Here is a 21,859-nt window from a genome sequence, read left to right on the forward strand (position 1 = left end):
TTAAATCCACTGGAGGGGCAGACTTCAAATTAACAGGCTCCTCCACCCCCGGGCTCTGCATAGCCCAACACAGGAAGGGGCAGCGGGATGAGCAGTCCACTCGTCCTAAGAGGCAGCTCTGAGATCACACGCCTTCTTTATTTTCCCCGGAGCTTGGTTACTGCGCGGGATACTAAAATCCCTGCGGATGTAAAGAGAAAATGGAAACCATATTTGCCAGAACTGCTTTCAGAAAGCGTCTTGGGGGTATTGGAAGGAATTCTTTTCATAAGCTGCTTGGGGGTGGGGCAGCGTGGGGTGGGGCAGGGGTGGGAGTGAGCCCCTCCTGGGACAAGCTCAAGAAACGGCAGATGATCAGCAAGCTGCCTTGGGAAAATGTCCCCAGATTGCAGGGCTTTGTTTTCCTGGGAGGAGTAAATTTGCTCTCCAAGGAGGGCGTGGTCATTGCCTCTAGTAAGTCTCCTTCTCCGACCTCCCTAACACCCAACATCAAATCTGTAAGTGTCCTGGTGTTTAAAGATTAACCTGACTTGTATCCAAGTCTCCATTTAGCGAACAGGATCGTGGTTCTCAGTATCTGGCCTCCAGCTTCCAGTCCTCGCCCCCTCCCAGGCTTAATACCCCGTAGGCGTTTCTAGGTTTCAGGCTCAGCGTGAAATGTAGGGAGACGCGGCGGCCCCGCAGCGCCCCCGCGCGGCACTCGGCGGAAGTGCTGGCCGCGGAAGCCGCTGGAGCCCTGGGTTCTCCAGCGGCACGTTCCACCTGCTCCATCCCACTCTGCAGCCAGGTAACACCGAGATTCTCCAGCATCACTCTTTGCAGAGACCTACAGTAGTGAGCTCTGTTATCAGATGCTTTCTGGGTCACTTTCTGTTTTCTTCCATCAAGATTTCTAGGTGGGAGTGAGCCTTAAAGACTCGTCCATGTTCAGTCAAAAGAAGCTTCAGCTAAGGACAGAGAAAAATAAAGCAAAACACAAACGGGGGTGGGGGGGGGGAGCGGAACAAAGCTGGCATTAAAAATCAATATTAAACAGCAACTCTTCACAGCGTGCCAGAATTCCTCCCAAGGCTCAGGTTTGTCCGTAAGGCCAGGGGGTGTAGTTGGACGACAGGAACTGGACAGATTTGGACAGACAGGAGATCTAAGAGGGAGACTGCCATGTCCATTAAATACCAGTTCTTTGTATATAGAATTGTTTTATATCTGTACATCCTTTCCAATAAACCTTAAAACACCTGACTGGGCTTTAGATTTTAATATGGATGTACAAAAAACACTATTATTTCATGATTATCTTTTCCTTAAGAGATTGTCCCTTCTTCAATTGCAGATTTCTTTTTTCATTTTCTATTTGTGAGTATGTATGTGTGCTTGCTAAAATTTTCTATGTCCTTGTTTAAAAAAACACTCTTCTAGAACCCAGAGGTTTTCAAATTATATTTCTTTCAGTTCCTCCTTCAGTTAAATTGCTATCTACATCTTTAGATTTGGTACCTCTCATCTTTATTTGCAAATCAGTACCCCAAACTCTTTGTTGGCTTTGCATATCTCTGAATTTCCACCAAAATGTTGGTTATTATTAGATACTCTCATTGAAGAGAAAGTGATGTATGTGTGTGATCTAAATTATTTTCACTGTGTTTTTGACTCTCAAAGCCTGGAAACCAAGATGCCAGCATTTCATTCCATTTAAAAACCATTTGATTCTCTGCCTGGTTCTCTTAGGTCGTCAAACAGATCTGACTTCACCTCTGTCAGTGTCACCTCATAATTTATGATGATCAGAAAAAGGACCTGTAGAAGTGTCCTCATTCCTAACGAGCTGGGACCACTGTTTGCCGGAGCTGAAATTAACATTGCTTCGGTAGAAAATCAGAGTGAAATGCAAAAAGGAAGACAAGATTTTAAAAATATGCCTTCGCTGTCGAGATTCAGACAGTAATGTATCGACAGATGGAGAGCCACGGGCATCAGCGAGGGGAGAATTATTCACACCCACTGCTGTGCAAGGGGCTGGCGTGTAAACTGCAGCCTTTCACATTGGGGATTTCAGCAATGAACAATCTTTACAGACTAGGGTATTTTGTTTTCTCTAATTAACAGCTAATTAAATGTCTATATCATTGCACATGTAATTTTTCAATTTTCTCAGAATTTCCCCAAATCTAGCACATAGATTTATGGAATGACTCTAAACCTCAACTTGAATTATATGGATATATTCCTATGCTTTATATATTCCACTATTTAGGATGGAAAGATGATTTTGAAAAGGAGCTTGTAAGCAAAGTGTTTAACTGAACAGTTAGCAAATACATGAATATATGGAGGCTGTAGAAGGGGAACCAATTATATCAAATCTCATGTGCCACAATCACAGTCCTACTAATGATAGGGCATAGTAGTTTTAAATCAAAAGGATAAAAAGAAAACTGGAGAATTTCATGGCTGTTCAGTGATTAGGACTCGGTGCTTTGACTGTCAGGACCCAGGCTGGATCACTACTCTGGGAACTAAAATCCTGAAAGCCACTCAACCTGGCCAAATTTTTTTTTTTAAGTAAAGCTAATAATAATAAATAATCTATACTTCAATAAAAAGTTGTTTTGTAAAAAAATTAAAAAGAGATTCCTCCTTGTCCCCAAAGAGATAGACAGATATATAAGAACTTTTGGAGGTGATAGAAAGACTGTGTTTGTCCCTAAGCTTATCAAGTTGCATACATTAATTACATATAAATTTTTGTATGTCAAGACATTAAAGTAAATTTTTTTGTTTGTCTTGCTTTATATTTTTAACACCAAAACCATTTTGTGTTGGGGTATAGCTGATTAACTATGTTGTGGTAGTTTCAGGTGAATGGCAAAGCGACTCCGCATATATATACATGTATCCATTTCCCCCCAAACTCCCTTCCCATCCAGGCTGCCACATAACATTGAGCAGAGTTCCATGTGCTATGCAATAGGTTTTTGTTGGTCATCCATTTTAAGTACAGCGGTGTGTACATGACCTTCCCAAAGTTCTTAACTATCCCTTCCCCCCTACAACCATGAGTTTGTTTTCTAAGTCTGTGAGTCTCTGTTTTGTAAGTAAGTTCATTTGTATAATTTCTTTTTAGATTTGTGAACACTGATTTCTGTTTTGTGCTTATAATATATTAATTTTCCTCAGGATTAAAGAGTTTCTTCAGGCTTCCCTGATGTTTAAAAAAACTTTAAAAATCCCCCCTCCCAAAAGTAAAGAAGGGTGAGTGTGTGTGTCTATCTAAAATTCAAGGCATTTGATCAGACTTTTGGCTAGTAATCAAAGCATGGGCTTCCCAGCTGGCTTAGCAGTAAAGAATATATCTGGGTTGGAAAGATCCCCTGGAAAAGGGAATGACAACCCACTCCAGTATTCTTGCCTGAAAAATCTCATGGACAAGAGGAGCCTGGGATCGTAGAGTGGGATGCGACTTAGCACTCATGCACAAAGGCAGGGGGCATTTTGTTGGGCTGTGGGTATATTAAAGCAAGTTTATCTATGCCCCGGGTCCCTTCGCCTCTCTTCTTTCTGTCCCTCAGAGTTCCTCTCACCCCAGCTTTACTGAATTACAATGCTTACAATGCTCCAGACTTGCCATGCCTCCAAACCCTTCCTTAAACTGCTCCCTCTGTTCAAAATGCAAAACAGCGCTTTCAAACTGGGCGTGCCTCCAGGACTTCCTCAAACTGTTCTTTCCCCAGTCTTGTTCACCTGGCCTGCTTACCCCTACTTACCCCAGGTTTCTGAACCACTGCTGGTTAATGCCGCTGGTTCTCCAAAAACCCTGGGCTGAATGAATGAAACATCTTAGGAAGAAACATTGTCCATGACATTAGCAATAAATGTCTGCAGCTCAGGATACTGAGATAGTAAGGTACTAAGTTCCTAAGAGGGGCTTCTCTGATGGCTTAGCAGTGAAAAATCTGCCTTCAAGGCAGAAGATGCAGGACATTCCTGCGTGGTTTGATCCCTGGGTAAGGAAGATCTCCTGGAGGAGGAAATGGCAACCCGCTCCAGTATTCTCACCTGAAAAATCCCATGGACAGAGTAGCCTGGTGGGTTACAGTCCATAGGGTTGCAAAGAGTCAGACACGAATGAGAGGCTGAGGATGAGCTTGCAAGTTCCTAACAGATCAACATTAAAAGACCCATGACGATAACATGAGAGAGAAAATAAAAGCTACAGTCATTTGGAAACAGAGAAGTGTGAAGATAGCTGGAGGACCTTATGAGAGAGGGGAAAGTGCCATTTCCCAGAGGTTGTGCTCTTGAACATCCTGGACTGCTTACGGTATCTAATGCAAAACCCAGTGATAAATAAATTAGTTAAAAACAGGAGGAGACTCTCAATCCTGGGGTTGAGGATTCATATAGTGAGACGGGGGTGGGGGGGGGTGGGAAGGGGGAACTGTACGAAAGCACAACTCACCAAGCTTTACACAGAAAAGATCTTATCAGGGGAGCCCCATGTGCGATCAGGCTGTAATTCAGTTTTACCTCAGTAAGGTTTTACAGACCACTTTCCTCAAGGACAACTGCAGGATGCAAGCATATAACCCTGAAGGAGGTGCGGAAGGCTGGTAGAGTGAAGTGTTGGCATTATCGGCCCATGTCATTTTTCAAAATCACTTTAGAGTCTGCTCTGGTTATTTTATGTTTCCTAATGGGCTATTGTTTTCAAAAGGCTTGTAGCCATTTTCAAATTCAATAACAGTGCATTAAATAGCATCAGGCTTTGGGGAAGGAAAGCAGCCAGTAGGGATAACAGGAGGGAGGCTGGGAGGACAGAGGCAGCGGCCGCGTCTGCAGTGGTCATTGGCGTCCGCGTGTTAATAATGCAGTTCCTCCTTGGCATCTGTGAGCCCGAGAAGAGCTAGGTTTTAAAGTCAGCTGGCAGCTGGGCTTGTCAAGAGGAGCAGCTCCTTTCTGATGAAGCCCAGTTGTAGGATGCGCAGTCATCTTTGCTGGTTGGAAACTACCGTAAATTCTTTACGACATAATCTGTGGTGGCTTCAGCTGCTGCGCTCACTGGCAGCCCACGAACCCGCGCCTGGCCCTTGGAGGAGAAAAGCAGTGGGTGTGAGGAAACACATGTCCTTTCCGGCTTCCGAGGGGAGTGAGGAAGCAACAAGCTGGCCGAGAGGGGCTCTGACAATGTGAGGAGTCTGCCATGGACATTCCGAGGGGATGGCAACATCCTTCCGACCTCAGGCACAAAGAGCAGCTTCTTCCTCTAGGAGGTGATCCAGTGTTCCCTGTCCTTCAGATGACTCGGCAAGACGCAGACCGCAGAACTCTCCCTGGCATCTCTTCCCATTTTCTTGGAAATGATGGTTTACTGTGAAAGTACAAGGAAGTCCACACATCCTCTAAAGTGATGAGACTCCTATAATAAAAAAAAGCTTTAAAAATGTCTTGGAGGTATTACTATAAGAGCAGTATAAGCCTCATGGATAAATACACTGCCTCCCACAGCAAGAACTAAAGGATCTTTGCTTGCTTTTTCTCTCTTAAGGGTACTCGGAAAGATCAAGGACCATCAGATTCTGAGAACCCACATGCATACCACGTCTGTGCCCTGCTTGAGACACTTGGGTCTTGTAAACAACTCTTACAGTGAGATGTTGACTGACAGAACATGCCAGTTAGGACATCCTGCGCTGATTGTCCATCTTCCTCTTTTCCTGGGCAGCCTCAGAAGTAAAGAGAGATAGGCTTTGGGTTCAGGAAGGCAGAAAATTAAATCCTAGCCAGGTTGATTGCCCTTCCCTCCCTGACAAGTGAATTCAATGGGCCTCAGGTTAAATAATTTACCTCTCAGAGCTTGTAGAGTGGGAGTGAGTATATATACACATATTTAAAATTTACATAAAAATACAAAAATATTCATAAATATAAAATATATATTGTATATACTATATATTATATTTGGAGTGAGAATATCTCACAGGATGATTGGTAGTTATTTTTAATTTATTTTTAATTGGAGGTTAATTGCTTTACAAGTTGTGATGGTTTCTGCTGTTACAGCAGCGAGAATCAGTCATAACTACATATATATATTTCCCCTCCCTCTTGAGGCTCCCTCCCACCCCCGCATCTCACCCTCAGGTCATCACAGAGCACCAGGCTGAGCTCCTGGTGCTTAGACAGCAGCTTCCCGCTAGCATACAGGGTAGTGTATATATGTCAATGCTATTCTCTCGGTTTGATTGGTAGTTTTGAATGATGTGATCACTCTAACCTCCCCACCACCCCCACCCCCCCGCCTCCAAGTTTCTGGTTTTATTTCCTTGACCGTGATTCTCACTGCCTGAAATTACCGGAGTACTTGTTTATTTTCTGTCCATCGCTTCTCCTCCGCCTCGCGAGGGAAACTTTGTTCAGGGCTGTTTTGCCATTGTCTGGGGGCAGTGCTCGGCGCATAGTAACTGCTCAGCAAATATTTACTGAACGAATGAAAGTGAAATGAATACACTGGTAAGGCGCAAAGTAGACTCAATAACTGCTAGTTTTTTCTTCTTTAAGAACACGGGTTTCCCTTTGCGTTCATTGTCTCCCTGTATAACATGGAAATGCACTAGACCACAGGCCATGGAATTCAGCAGAGTCCTGCCTGTTCAGGCCAAGCGGATCTTTTCTGGATTCTTTAACTTCTTCCGTAGAAGACTCTCTGAGCTATTACCATCTGCATGGCCTGGAGAAGAAGTTAGCTCTAGATTCAAGAGTATTTGTTGGTAAACTGACTTGCTCATTGTAGATCCATTTCTCAAGCTGTTTCGGTCGCCTCTCCGGCTGTCTCAGCGGTCTTGGAGGAAATTCTCCGGCTGTGGTGATGGTCATTCAGTAGGTGGCGCTCTCTCCCAGAACACTGCCCTTCACAGTCCGGACCACGTTGCTGATAGCTGCGGTCACAACTACAAAACAGTCATGCTGATTATTTTGCAACTTTTGTTTCTTTTCTGCACACCACATCTCACTCTCCCTGTTCTTGTCTTCTCAGTTCCTTTCGTACTTAACTAAAGTTCTCTGACCTTGAATTTAGGGAAGCCATGCTGGCCTTTACCTAAGAGAAGTAGGGGACTAAGAGACATTCATGCTAAGTTCTGGGCTTGACGTTCAGTTTTCGTTAATCTTTAATTCATTCATTCACTCATTCATTTAGTCACCAGAATTTTACTGTGAACCAAAGTTGGATGGATTAATGAAAGAAGAAAGGCTCTGAGGGCAATGACTGGGATTTGTAGCATGCATCCATTACTTAATGACTTTGGGATAATTTCTTAACCTCTCAGAGCCTCAGTTTTCTGATCTGTAAAATGGGGATGACAATAATTACCTCACAGAGTTGTTCCAAGGAGTAAATGAATTATTGTTTATAAAGTTCTAAAAACAGTGCCTGGAACACAGTAATATTAAATAAAGGTTTGTTAAACAAATACTAACTACTGCTTTGCTTAACTTTCCAATGAACATGATAGTACCTCTTTATATTAGATATAGTACATATTTTCCCCTGTTTAAAAATCTCTGAAATCAGGATGGGATGTCATAAATTGGCAAGCAAGAATGGTGATATACAAAATGGTTCATTCATTTTTAAATTGAGAGCATATTGGGTTTGATGAAATATGGCAATTATAAATAACATCTCTTCTGTTTTGCTGGCCTCTTTCTCTTAGGTTGCACATGTGCTCAAACTTTCCCAATTAAAAATGAAAGAAAAATAGAGAAAGAGAAAAGAGTTCTTGACTGCCCCTTTTCTCAAAGTGGCATTGGCTCTGGTGTAGAGCAGGGCCTGGAATGGAATAAACAGAGAAGGGCCCCCCTAGAGGGTCTGAGTAGAGCTTGGAGGCCTCAGAAGAGCGGGTCTCCACCTGTCTTCATTCCCTTGCCACCCAGAAATGACACGCATTGGTGAGAGAGCCTCACTGATGAGGACACATAGAGAAAGAAGGGGCCTTCTATAACGAAGCTTGGGCTTCATCCTGTGATTGTGTTCTGAAAAAGCCTGAGCTTGGATTGAGAACTGGGTGGCTTTTTAGGAAGTGTCTTCCCAAGTCCTGGGCTAAGAGTCACCATCAGAGGGACTGGACCAGGTACCCACAGAGCAGGTCAAAGTTCCTTCCTGGATAAGGTCTCTGAGTGAACAGAAGTTTTGAGTTCCGCGTGGTCATCAGCTCAGAGGTAATGCTGGATGGATGCTATGTTTCAGTGTATTTTGTGCTATTTTAAATGCCTTCAACTTAGATTCTTTCTTGTGTGTAATATGCCAAGCCACCCTTGTCCCCTAAAGTTTCACTGAAACTCCCCTTCACTTGGTGACTGTATTCACAGAGGCTCATGGGACACTTCGAGACACTTGGATTCTCTCCTTTGGCTTCCAGTGCTGTTGCAAGAGTCGGACATGACTTAGCGACTAAACCGCCACCACCACTCCCTAAGGCACCCCGATGGTGCCTGTGACACTTATGACACCCCTCTATCCACTCATTTGAGCACCTCCTCCTAGTCTACTAGGAGTCGGACACGACTGAGTGACTTTCACTGGCTCTCTCCTAGACTACTGCCCTGAAATATTCTCCCAGTGTTCTGCCCACCCAGAATCTACAAAGAGCAATTCACTGTCCTTTAGTTATTCTTCCAGTGAGTGTATTGTTATAAAAAATAAAACAGCCAGTTATTTTACCAGCATCATGGGTTGATTTGAGAATAGCAGAGGAATTGCTATTCGGACAATGAAGTTATGGCGAAAATATAGGTGAGCCCAATGGCAAACAAGCAAACAAGCTGCTCAAGAAAAGGGACAAAGTTGGGAAGAGTGGTTTTTCGTGCAAGTCCATTGGAGGGAAGCAAGAGTGTGGGATGGCAGGAGTTTTCCACAGGCTGGGCTTGTTGCTGGGCATGGAGCATCTTCCTGTTGGGGTCTGTAACTGACTTGCTTCTGTTTGTAAATGACCTGAAGTGACAGTGCCTAAGGCTCTCCATTCTAGCCTTCTGATTCCATTTTAAATGAGATTTCCTTTATTCCATCTCACACGTGGTTACGAAGTCCCTCTACATGATGCTGGGCCGACAAAGAGAATACCTGTACTTACCCAGGGGTTGTTAATCTCCTCAGAGACCTTCACACACATTGTCTGATCCAAGGTGTGCGTGTGTGCATGCTAAACCTCCTCCATGGTGTCTGACTGTTCGTGACCCCATGGGCTGTATGTAGCCCGCCGGGCTCTTCTGTTCTTGGGATTCTCCAGGCAAGAATACTGGAGTGGGTTGCCGTGCCCTCCTCCAGGGGATCTTCCCGACCCAGGGACTGAACGCTTCTATTTGTGCACTGGCAGGTGGGTTTTTCACTACTAGTGCCACCTGGAAGCCCCCGATCTAAGCTGCTCAGTGGTAAAGGATCCACCTGCCAATGCAGGAGGTAGAAGAGATCCCAATTTGACCTCTGGGTCAGGAAGATCCCCTGAGGAGGGATGGCAACCCACTCCAGTATTCTTTCCTGGAAAATCCCATGGACAGAGGAGCCAGGCTGGCTACCGTCCATGGGGTTGCAGAGAGTCAGACACGACTAAGCACACACAGAGCCTTTAAACAGCCATTGCCACGGACATCTCCTTTTTCGTATTTCACAGATGTGGAACTGAGGCGAGGAGGGCTTAAGTGACTTCTTCCAGGGCCAGTCTACTTTCTGATTGACAAGGGGTGCACTAGATGGTGTTGCCTGCTCTCAGGGAGCCTGCCTTCAGGACAGCTCCTAGGCACCACCTAGTTCTTTGATGTTTTAGTCCAACAGAATCTACTGCTGTGGGTCCTGATCTAACCCACACTGCAGCAGTCTTCATTAAACTTTAAAACCCTCCCTTGTACATACCAGCGAAGCCCTTAGCCCTCCGCAGCAGACTCGAGGGCTTGCTTCATCTCCCTGTCTTCTTTGCCTGAGGTGTGTCCCGGTGCAGGTTGGGAGAGTCAAACAGTCAATAAATACTTACTGAGCAGCAAGCACCTTCCTAGGCTCTGGGGATTCACTTTGAATTCACCTTGCTGTCGACTTGAAAGGATGTTAATACCGAAAATTCTTTGAGCAAGAAATTATGATAGAGACTCTATATAATGTGCTCATGTTTCTATGAGCGAGGCAGTAGTATTTATATTTGTTTTTCTATTTTTAATTGTTATATTTTTATCGTTAGGATTCTGTCCAAGCCTGAGGTCTGAGTGGAAGTGCCTTTGGAGCTGGGAAAGGACACAAGGTCACAGCTGAAGCCTTGGTCCGCTGCTCCGGGTGGAGGAGCCTCGGAACCTCAAAGTAATCCCTGGCCACCCCTCGATGCTCTTCTGTGGACACCCCCAGGTGTCTGCTGAGTCATAACCCACCCTCCACGTGGAACGGGTTGGAAAAGTAAAGTAACTGTTTGTTGAACTGGCAAAAACTGCAAGTTTTAAATGCCCCAGAAGAGGTTTATTTCTTACACAGCTGGTTCTAAGCAGAATAAAGGGTGTGGGAGGAGATCATGATCAAAGAATTGATTTTCTTTAGTAGATTTTCCTTACTTGGTTTTCAAATCTTTTTTTTTATTTTATTAAAGTATAGTTGAATTACAATGATATGTTAGTTTCAGGTATACAGCAAAATGATTCAGTTATACATATATATATTTATCTCTTTACTTTTTCAGATTCTTTTCCATTGTAGGTTATTACAAGATATTGAATATAGCTCCCTGTGCTTTACAGTAGGTCTTTGTTGTTTATCTATTTTATATATAGTAGTGTGATCTATTAATCCCAAACTCCTAACTTATCCCTCCCTAGCCCTCTCGCCTTTGGCTAAATAATATTCTGTTGTGTATACATGTGCCACATCTTCTTTATCCATTTTTCTGTCAGTGGAAAGACCCTTGGGTTGCTTCCATGTCTTAGCTACTGTAAATAGTGCTGCTGTGAACATCTTTTTGAATTAGAGTTTTCCTCTTTTCTGGATATATGCCTAGGAGTGGGATGGCTATATCATATGGTAACTCTATTTTTAGTTTTTAAGGAACTTCCATTGTGGCTGCACCAATTTATATTCCCAGCACTGGGTAGGAGTATTCCCTTTTCTTCATACCCTCTAGTTTTCAAATCTTAGGAAGAAGGAAGCTGCAGAGACGGAGATGCTAGGTGTCACTATATGGTACATTTGAGGTGGTCCTTTCTCCTTTGGCATGTTGGAATCGAGTGGTATGGTTTACCCTGCTGGCCCACTGGCCAGAAATGGAGTGGGTTCTGAACTCTCCCTGCAACTTCTTCCTTAGTATTTGCATCCCACTGTTTACACCCTGTGATAACCAGACAGGTGGCCTTGGGTTTGCCTTCTGACTCTACATGGCCTTATTCCTCGTCTTTGAGATGTGGTGACTGCCCAGCCCAAAGGGCTGTGCGGAAGGGATAATGAAGTAATATAGCTCTCGGTCAGTTGTGAGATTCCACACAAAGTTTCGTTGCTTTTACTCCACCTATTCATTCTATCTTTCTTTCTTTATTTGGGCTGCCTCGGGTCTTTGCTCCTGCATGAGGGATCTTTTTGATGCGGCACATGGACTCTAGTTGTGGCACATGGTCTCCAGTGTATGTGGCCTTAGTTGCTCTGTAGCCGGTGCGATCTTAGTTTCCTTCTCTTCATTGCAAGGTGGATTCTCTACCTCTGGGCCACCAGGGAAGTCCCTCTATGTATTTATTCTTTATCGTGTGGTCTGAAGGCATCTGCTTAAAACACTCTCCAAGTGTATTAGCAGGTACTCAGTGCCCAACCCACAATAGGCCTGAAAATTTAAGACTGTGACTCCTACTGGGGCCAAAGCATGAGATAGACACCTTGGTGATGCTGGTATTCAACATCATTTCTAGTGGAGGGACGGCAAGGGACACCAGCAGAGAAAAGAAAATGACCTCCAAAGAGGGAAGGATAAGGGTGGGAGGAGCCCTCCCCTTTTCAAACCTTTTCCCCACCCCACCCACCTCACCAAAGGACTCCCTCATTCTCAGCCTCCCAGAATCTTCCCCTTCCCACTCTGACTCCTTGTTCTCTGATCACAAACCCTCAGTTCTCAAGATAACATACCATGAAAGCACCTGAGATGAAAATGGTTGATACGGCTGTGAGTTGTAAAAGAAAAGCTAGAGCTGGAACCAATCTTAGAGGAGATGTCCATCTATACAGACATACATATATATATGTACGCACACAAATGTATGGGCTTCCCCGGTGGCTCAGATGGTAAAGAATCCGCCTGCAATGCAGGAGATCTGGGGTTTGATCCCTGGGTTGGGAAGATCCCCTGGAGGAGGGCATGGCAACCCACTCCAGTATTCTTGCCTGGAGAATCCCATGCACAGAGGAGCCTGGTGGGCTACAGTCCGTGGGGTCACAGAGTCGTACACGACTGAAGCCACTTAGCATACACTCACGCATTCCCTATACATATGTCCCTCTCTGTGTTTTGCAAAGAGGCACCTGGGGTCATGCATTGCCTCTGCCAGTGTTGTACACGTTTAACAGAATTAAATAAGAGTAGAGTTTGGATTTTGGTGTTCTAGTCTGTAAAGAGCGGGTAGGGGTGGTGTTTCCCCTTTGCCTCCTGCCTCCACATGGAGCTGAGAGCTCATCCAGAGCTCATCTACCCAGGAGGGGGTGCTGGGGCTCTAGGAAAGTAGAATACTTCAGGGCTTGTATCTCAGCCCTTCCATCTCCCTTAGAACATAGGACATTGCTTTCACGTTTAAACAATAAGATAATTCAGTCAAAAGAAAAACACTGAACAGATTTCTTAGACTTTGCTCACATAGGACTCATCTTTGGAGACTTTCTCCCCTGTTTTGGGCTGATGTGAGGGCCTGATAGACAACTTTCTTGGCTCCTTTGACTATCTCCACAGTCACTCATGTGGTATCCCTTCGGGTCCGGGGCTCTTGGTAGACCGGCCGTGGCTTCTAGGTATCTGAGCTCATTGCACATACCTGGCATGTCCAGGGTGTTGTATGAATACGGTTGCAGATGAGTGAACGAAGGAGGTGGAGAAGCAACAATTAGCCACCCCCACTTTCATATTGAGACGTTGCATGTGGAAAGCCCTTTAGAAACTGAAAAGAGTGACATAAATGTTTCCTCATCCTGATTTGGAAGAAAAACACCATCTCCAACTGCTGGAAGCAAAAAAAGTTTCCCTCCCATAGATCCAGCTAATTTACTTAGTAAATATTTCACAGGTGCCTACCTGGAACAGAGATTAAGCATCTATTAGAAAGTCACCTTCAAGACCTGCTCTTCCCTCTTTCTTGCTCACTCTTAGACCTTATTCCCTTCCTTTTCTCTTCTACCAGAGTTTGAACACAGCATCTCATTTATTACCCTGCATGAGTGTGTGCTAAGTCTCTCAGACATGTGTGACTCTTTGCGACCCTTTGGACTGTAGCCCATGAGGCTCCTCTTTCCATAGGATTTCCTGGGCAAGAATACTGGAGTGAGGCGCAATTTCCTTCTCCGGGGGGTCTTCCTGACCCAAGGATCAAACCTGCATCTCCTGTATTTCCAGTGTTGCAGACAGATTCTTTACCTGTTGAGCCACTGGGGAAGTGGGTCCAGTCAATGGAAAACTACACTCTCCACCTTTTCAGAAAGTCTGGGGAAAATGCACTCTCTTCCTGTCCTGCTTGGAGATCTGGGGTCTGAAGTTTACGTGTGTGTTTAGGAGAGAAACACTGAGACAAGATTCAGGGGCGAGAGAGGCTTAGTCCCCAGGTCTAGCTGCTTAGTGGCCTCTGGCCCCAGGTCCTGTTGTCCTGCCACCTGTATGCTCTGTGGCTCCATGTGCTGACCTGACCCCCGCCCGCCTTACTTAAAGGTGCCCAAAGTGGAAAGAGTGTAGCCAAATGCCGAAAAATCCCTTCCCTTAGCATTACCTGATTCTGGTGAGGTCAGGGGACTGCGTAGTCACCCCTGAGGTATGATTTCGGTAGCACAGGAAGGCTCCTGCTCAAAAATAAATTCCACATGAGTGCCTGCACTGTTGGTGATTAATTCATCCCTTTATTCATTGAACAAATATTTACCTGATACTCTCCAGACAACCTCTCCTCCATCCAAACAAAAATGGGGTCTGTCCTCAAGTTGATCAAGAAATAGACAGAACATTCTGAAACAAATACACTTTACCCAGTGCTTGATGAGGCTCCTAGGTTTTTCAGGAAGGGCCTTGTTTTGCAGCACAGGTTGTTGACTTTAACGTCCAGCCTTCCAAATCTAGCTGATGACCCAGGACCAGTTACTCAACCTGTTAGAACTTGTTTTCTTGTAGGTCTAACAGCAATGATGGTAGTAATAGCTCACCCCTTGTTGTGAGAATACTGTGAAACACTCCCCCAGAAAGGGAGCATGGGTTTCTAGTAAGAAGTGAATGCAGTGTTTTGAAAGTGCATCTGTCTAGAGGCACTGAAGAAGGTTTCGTGGGGGAGGTGGCATCTGATCTGGGTCAGGAAGGACAAGTAAGAATTGGCCAGGCAGAAAAGATAGGCGGTGGATCTCAGGCAAAGGGAACAGTGTATACAAACTAGTGAAGCAAAACATCGCATGATGTCTTAGAACTTGAGAGGTTCAGTCTTGAAGGACAGGGAATGTTGGAGAGCTGGGAGGTGGGGCGGTTCACCTACTTGCTGCCCTCTTTTCCTTACAGAGCCTCCTGGCTCACCCTTCACCTTCTTCTTCAAGTCTTTGCTCGAATGACACCCCGACCTTAACCGGTCAAAGTGCATCAGTCCCTGTTCTGCTGGTCCCCTTTCCTGCTTGGTTCTTCTCCAAAGTACTTATTGTCAAAGATAATATAACGTAAGTTGACTCACTTTATTTGTAGACCTTCTCAAGACCCTTACTGCTCTCCCCTCCCCATCACAAACATAGACTGAATGCCCCCTGAGGAGAGGGGTTTTGGTGTTCTCTTCACAGACAAACCCCCCTCCCCACGCAAGTCTCCCACAGAGCCCGGCACAGACAAGACAAGACAAGGGAAGCTCTGTGGGCTGGTGGCCCCTGGGCTCTGATGGGTAATAAGACGGCGGCTCTGCACTCCAACAGCAGTGGGTGTGGGAGTGTTGGGAGCTTCTGGGTCATTTTGTGCCTGCTTTTGAGAAACCACACTGAGGAATTCTGACTGTTTTCATTTGTCTGTCTTTGTCCTTCTCTAAAGACTTTCAACGTGGAAATGCTTCTGGGGTTGAATTCACGTTTAGTTGGTTTTTTACTTTTGTGTGACTCTATATGACCAGGGCTGGGAGAGGTGACTTTGGGAATCCCAGGAGACTACCAGATGCCTGCGGGGAGGAGAAGATGTTGAAAGGCCAGGGTGGGGGTTCAGGAATGGAGGCGCCCAGAGACACGTAACTCTTTCACAATTTGGCCTGGGGCTGTTCCTATGATTGGGTGTCTTAGCCAAGAATGTCCCCAGAATTCCAAGTCATTTTTAGATGCAGTTTCTTGTCCTGGGTTCAATAACCTTCCATAAAGTATATTTAAGATCAGGAAAAGAAAGAGGTTTGTGTGCTTATCTTGTTTAGGGCTTAAGGTGAGAGGAATAAGGGTCAAAATTTTCCTTGGTGTTTGTTTTTATTTTTGTTTTATAAAATATCGTGAAATATAGAAAAGAGTAACTATAACTAATAGTCTAACACTTGTGTGCCAGTTAAATATGCATTTACCTTAGTTTTTTAAAATGCTAAATGCTTTATTTTTAAAATGCTTTATTTGCCTTTTTAAACTTTTAAAGCAATAAATACTCATACCACTAAAAAAAATAACACCAATAAAAAAATTAAAAAGACAGCTATAACAGGGTGGGAGGTGGGAGGAAGGTTCAAAAGGGAGGGGACATATGTATACCCATGGTGGATTCATGCTGATGTAGGCAAACACAATAGTATAAAGCAATTATCCTTCAATTAAAAATAAATAAATTTAAAAAAAGACAGTCACAGATTGCAAAGAGGTGTTTAGATGCATACTTTTAACAGATAAAAGAATTACTCTTTAGAATATGTAAAGAAACCTACAAATAAGTGGGAAAACGAGAGACCATTCTGGTTGTTTTATGGCAACTGCAGATCTGGACAAATCTCCCTGAGTTTTCCCCTTCCCTGGTCCTCTCCTCACTTCTTTTGTTAATCTTCCTTTCTTTTTTGGGTTGGTGGGTGAAGGGAAAGGGAGAGATTGTGCTTCTTTTTTTTCGTGGCTGAGACAAATAGCCTGTGGGATCTGAGTTTCCAGACCAGGGATGGAACCTGTGTCTCTGGCATTCGAAGTATGGAGTCTTAACCACTAGACCATCAAGACATCCCCTCTCCTCACTTCTTAGCCCCTGTCTATCACTCACAATGGAAGTTCACATGCCCAGAGTAGAGGGGTCTTAAAGAGAAACACCTCAGTTCCTTTCTCCTTGCCTTGTACCTCATTCTCCTCGAAACAGGACTCAAACAAGATGAGACACGTTGCTATGTCTCCACTCTAGTTGTTCAGTTGCCCAGTGTATCCGACTCTTTTCGTCCCTCCTTCCTTTGTTTTTCTAACTTGGAGGAGGAGGGAACTAGTTTGTTCCTGTGTCTCCATGTGAAAGAGAAAAAGCCTTAATATTTATTGCCAGAATCTTCTTTAACATCTCAACAACTTTAAGAGGTAGGTGTCAGTATTTCCACTTTACTAGTGAAAAACCCAAGCCCTGAAGAATCAAATAGCTTTCAAATGTCACACTGGTGGCAAATACAGAAAGAACGTTTGAGCCCAGGACTGTACAATTCCAAAGCTCAACCTTTTCCCCCTAAACCACACTTCTAAGAACCTCATGATTGTCTCTTGACTTCAGGAATGAATGTGAGATCTTCTCTGATGGTCTAGGAGCTAAGACTCCGAGCTCCCAATGGGGCCCAGGTTTGATCCCTGGTCAGGGAACTAGATCCCACATGCCACAGCTAAGGGTTTGTATGCTGCAAGCAAGTTAAGATCCCATTTGAAAGACTCCGTGCAGCCGAATAGATAAAAATAAAAAAAATTTTTAAGTGAGTGTGCTTGACAAAGCAACATCATTATTAACCAGAGTGACCTTGGGACAAAGTCATGTGCCATGTGGTAGGGGTGAGGACAGGTCTGAATTTGTGAGGGAACACTAGTTTTCTCTTTCTATGAGTATGTCACATGTAATAATGGAAGAGAGCTGGTAAAGGGCAAGGGCAATACTGGACACTGCAAAGTTACCAGTTCTAATTGGAGCCGAGAGAAATCAGTTCTTCCCGGTGTTGGACACATAAGTCTACGTCTCCTACTATGTTGACATATGAGACAGGGTTTAGGAGCCTAATATGGCATTTCACAGACTGGAATTCAAATCCCTGCTCTGCTTCTTTTTCATTGTATGGCCTAAGGCAGTTCACTTATCCTAAGTCTGGGTTTCCTCTTATTCACAAGGTGAGACACATACCTGGGTCACAGGGGGCTGTTAAACCAGTAAGTGAAGTGTATGTAAAGCGCTTAGCCTAGCATCTGGCATGTAGTCAGGCCTCAATAAAAGAGTAGCCATATTTGTTTTATTGTTAAGATGATCATTTGGCATCGCAGGCAGATTCTTTACCAGCTGAGCCACAAAAGGAAGCCCGAGAATACTGGAGTGGGTAGCCTATCCCTTCTCCAGTGGATCTTCCCAATCCAGGAATCGAACCAGGTCTACTACATTGCAGGTGGATTCTTTACCAACTGAGCTATCAGGGAAACCTTATTTGGTAGATAGGGATTACGAAATGAAGAAATTCATTCAGTCCACAACTAGTTACTAAACACTAGCTATGTCACAGGCAGTGAACAACACAGACAGAGATACCTGCTCTCAGGCATCAGCTGTATTCTGGAGTGGGTAGACACAGTCAGCAAAACCAATATGCAAATTAAAAGATATAGTGAAATGTGATATGTGTTCTGGGAAAAATATAAATAGATTTAGGTGACTACCTAAGTCATGCATTTAATGTGGACACTCATTTAATCTGAACCACCATCAGTGAATGCTAATATGGAATCCTCCAGGTAAGAATTCTGGAGTGGGTTGCCATTTCCTTCTCCAGGGGATCTTCCCAACTCAGGGATCGAACCCGGGTCTTGTGCATTGCAGGCGGATTCTTTACAGTCTGAGCCACCAGTGATGCCCTATCATCGGTAGTCCATTGATTGGAAACTTAATGCTGGTTTTGGAGCTTAATTTCTGTTTTTTAATTTTTAAATTTTTTATGGTAATAGTACACTGTGCTGTCTCTGATCATCTTAGTGTCCCAGATAAAGCAATCCTCTCGCCTACTGATAGTTAACAACTCCTTTGAGATTTTTAGATGCTGCTTCCAGATAAATGGGTTATTTTTGATCGCTCTTTTGCTTACAACAAGAATAGCATCCAGTGGCCAAGTTGCTAACTACATTATTAGAAAACAAAAACAAAAATTTGAACCTGCAGGTATAGCTGATGGTTTGTTCTATTGGTATTTGAGGAGAAAAGCATCTCATAACTTAAGAAATGTTCTGGGGAGAAAAGATCAACCATAGAAATTCCACATTTACAGAATTGAGAGAGACACATGTACCCCAATGTTCATCACAGCACTGTTTATAATAGCCAGGACATGGAAGCAACCTAGATGTCCATCAGCAGACAAATGGATAAGAAAGCTGTGGTACATATACACAATGGAATATTACTCAGCCATTAAAAAGAATACATTTGAATCAGTTCTAATGAGGTGGATGAAACTGGAGCCTATTATACAGAGTGAAGTAAGCCAGAAAGAAAAACACCAATACAGTATACTAACACACACACACACACACATATATATATATATATATATATATGGAATTTAGAAAGATAGTAACAATAACCATGTATGCGAGATAGGAAAAGAGACACAGATGTATAGAACAGTCTTTTGGACTCTGTGAGAGAAGGCAGGATGATAAGGGAGAATGGTATTGAAACATATAAATTATCACATGTGAAATGAATCAACAGTCCAGGTTCGATGCATGAGACAGGGTGCTCGGGGCTGGTGCACTGGGATGACCCAGAGGGATGGGATAGGGAGGAAGGTGGGAGGGCGGTTCAGGATGGGGAACACATGTACACCCATGGTGGATTCATGTCAATGTATGGCAAAGCCAATACTATATTGTAAAGTAAAATAAATAAATAAATAAATAAATAAATAAATAAATAAAACTGGACGAAAAAAAAAGAAATTCTAGGTTTAAAGGGACCTTTAATTATGATGAAATTCCCCTTATGTCGTTCAGACAAAACTGGTTTGACTTGATCTGTTTTGGACTTGAGCTCTGTTTCTTGGGAATTATAGGTTGATAGAAGCTGATACTCAGAAAAGGGAAGATGTAGCTATCAATAGATTTTTCTTGAGAGCACTTGCTAAGAGGGAAAGCAGATGTTCCTTTTCTAAGATGCTACTAAGAAGACTGTTAGTCGTATTTCCCTGGTGGTCCAGTGGCTAAGCCTCTGCACTTCCAGTGCAGGGGGCTGGAGCTCAGTCCCTGGTCAGGGAACTAGATCCTGCATGCTACAACTAAACAGCTCAAACACAGCAACTGAAGATCCTGAGTGCTGCAACTAAGACCCAGTGCAACCAAATAAATAAACAAGTATTTTTAAAAAAATGATTCTTGGTGAGGCATAGCTTTTTTCTTTTTTTGAATGTTTCAAGGCAGTCAGATACTGGGAGAGATGCTACCAGTACCAGGGCTGTCCAGCCCACAAAGCTAATGTCTGTCTCAATCTTGTTATGTTTGACTATGAAAAGTGTCAGACACACAGACAAGTACAGAGAGTAATGTTACAATCCAAAAAACAGTTTTCAGCAATTTTAATATGGATAGATATTAAATGCGTGCATGTGACGTGGTTGCTGAATCATGCCTTCCTCTTTGCGACCGCATGGACTACATAGCTTGCCTGGCTCCTCTGTCCATGAAATTCTTCAGGCAAGAATACTGAAGTCGGTAGCCCTTCCTTTGTCAATGGGATCTTTCTGACCCAGGGATAGAACCCAGGTCTCCTACATTGTAGGCAAATTCTTTACCAGCTGATCCACCAGGGAAGCCTAGATATTAAATAATTTAGATGTAATTGATGATCCCTTTATAACTATTCCCTAGCCCTCTCTCCCTAGACTCGACCAGCACCCTGAAGTTAGCGCATATACTTCCTGTCTCTGGTGACTCAGATGCTGAAGAATCTACCCCGCAATGCGGGAGACCTGGGTTCGATCCCTGCGTCAGGAAAGATCCCCTGGAGGAGGGAATGGCAAACCATTCCAGTATTCTTGCCTGGGAAATCCCATGAACAGAGGAGTCTGGTGGGCTACAGTCCATGGGGTCACAAAGAGTCAGACACGATTGAGCGACTTTCACTTTTCTTATGTTTATATTTTGATTCTTTAATCAAAATATAGCATTGTATGTATGCTTTTAAATTTTGCATAAATAGTATTATATGGCATGGGCTTCCCAAGTGGTGAAGTGGTACAGAATACGCCTACTAATGCAGGAGATGTAAGAAACGAGGGTTCAGTCCCTGGGTCAGGAAGATCTCCTGGAGTAGGAAATAGTAGCCCACTCAGATATTCAGGATTTGAGAATTCCATGGACAGATGAGCCTGGTGGGCTACAGTCCATGAGGTTGCAAACAGTCAGACACGACTGAATGACTAAGCATGCATGTGCGTGTGCGTGTGCGCGCACACACACACACACACACATTATATGGCATGCATTTTGTCCTAGTTTTTACAATCTTTTTGAGGTCTGTCTGTTGATATTAGCTATAGGTCTGTTAATTACAACTTTCTCAAAAGTGACCAGTAGGATCTCTGACCCTTGGACACATTTGGAAGAGTAGCAAGATGTGTTATTCTACACTGTGTCTTTCTGACAGATTCTTCATCTTATTCATCCAACTGTCAACTTCCTGAGACCAAAATACCAGTACAGGAGGTAAAATCTGCTGAGACAAGGAAAAAGAGCTGCTTAAAGAAACTAAATAGGAAACTAAGCCGTTTAAGTTTAAGTTAAAGAAAGAGAGGAACAGTGAATGTCTTCAAATAATTTTTGAACTCAGTGTCCTGGAGTTTTTTTCCTCTTCCCCATTCCTGCAGAAGCAATCAATATTTCAAATGTTTCCACCTTTGGTTAAATTTGCCTATTCTAGAGCTTCATGAAAATAGAATCGTGTGGTATGTACTCTTCTGTGTTATTCTTTTTTATTTTTATTATTTATTTATTTACTTTTAAAACTCTTTTTTCAATCAGTATAATGTTTTGGAGATGCACTCACATTGTTATGTGGCTGTAGTTTATTCCTTTTTAGTTGATGCATAATATTTTATGACTATACCACAGTTTGTTTATCCTTTGTCCTGTTTATGGACACCTGGCTCCTGTCCATGGAATTCTCTAGGCCCGGGATCAAACCCAGGTTTCCCTCATCATAGGCAGATTTCTTGGTCACATGCTAAATGTATATTTAACTTTATAAGGTACTACCATACTATTTTCCAAACTGGCTAGAGTTACAATGGCTTTACATTCTTGTTAATATTTTCTATTGCCAGTTTCTTTAATTTTCAGATATTTCTGGGTATATATCTCATTGATATTTTCACTAAAAACTTATTAGTTAAAACTAATTTTAAAAACACAAACAAGATTATATATAGCATATATATTCAAAATATATTTGTATATATTTAGAGGAAATGTGTTCAA

General features: G+C 43.4%; 1 pseudogene; it reads left to right on the forward strand.

The window, feature by feature from the left end:
* The first annotated feature begins 350 nt into the window (after window positions 1–350).
* The window catches only part of LOC110135840 (SOSS complex subunit B1-like), a 66,278-nt pseudogene continuing 44,769 nt past the window's right edge, over window positions 351–21,859 (forward strand).

The sequence above is a fragment of the Odocoileus virginianus genome, chromosome 15, assembly GCF_023699985.2.
Source record: "Odocoileus virginianus isolate 20LAN1187 ecotype Illinois chromosome 15, Ovbor_1.2, whole genome shotgun sequence".
NCBI classification, from domain to species: domain Eukaryota; kingdom Metazoa; phylum Chordata; class Mammalia; order Artiodactyla; family Cervidae; genus Odocoileus; species Odocoileus virginianus.